Below are 785 nucleotides of genomic sequence, written 5' to 3' on the forward strand. Positions count from 1 at the left end.
TCGTTATAATTCGTTACGGTTAAAAATTAATAATTGTTAATAAAATAATTATTAATAAATAATTTTTCGGTAAATATTGATTAATATATAAGTATTTATCGGGGAGGGCTCCGATAGCACACATCGCATATTGCACACATGTATCGCTGATTGGCCAATTTAAAAATAAAATAATCTCATTGTCAAAACAGTAAAAAATTACTAGGCACCAGTTGATATGAGTGGTGTGTACAATCAAAACTGTAGGCAAACGGGATCCTCCCATTTATTGTTCCATTATATATATGGTTATTGTTGGGGATAATTTAATTCCAAGTTAATTTCAATCCCATAATTTCTGTAAGTTTTATTAGTTGTAACAGCGAGCGAATTTCTTTTTCTTTTTGTTCAAATTTTTTGAATAAAGAATGAATTAATATATTGTGACGTGACATTTTGTCCGTCACTGTGCGGACTTGTCGACGGCGGACTCGCGCTTCCTACCGGCTCGAAGGGCGAGCGCGTAGGCGAACGCGCACGCGAGCGCGCGTGCAAACGCACCTGCGAACGTGCGTTAAAATTCGCGTCATTTAATTTATTGGCAGATCTTATTCTTTTATACTAGCATTTCTTTTGCGTAACGAGGGCCCCGACGGGGAGCGAGGAGGAAATCCATCCCGATCTCCTCCGCCAGGCCAGGAAGTGCAGGGGCCGTGAACAGAGGCGCCACCCATGACAGGAATCCTCATTGCGCGCTCGCATGAGCGAGGATTCAAGGCCGCGCGGGCCTGCACGGCACGCGCGAA

Source organism: Trachymyrmex cornetzi, unplaced genomic scaffold, assembly GCF_001594075.2.
Source record: "Trachymyrmex cornetzi isolate Tcor2-1 unplaced genomic scaffold, Tcor1.1 scaffold126, whole genome shotgun sequence".
NCBI classification, from domain to species: Eukaryota; Metazoa; Arthropoda; class Insecta; order Hymenoptera; family Formicidae; genus Trachymyrmex; species Trachymyrmex cornetzi.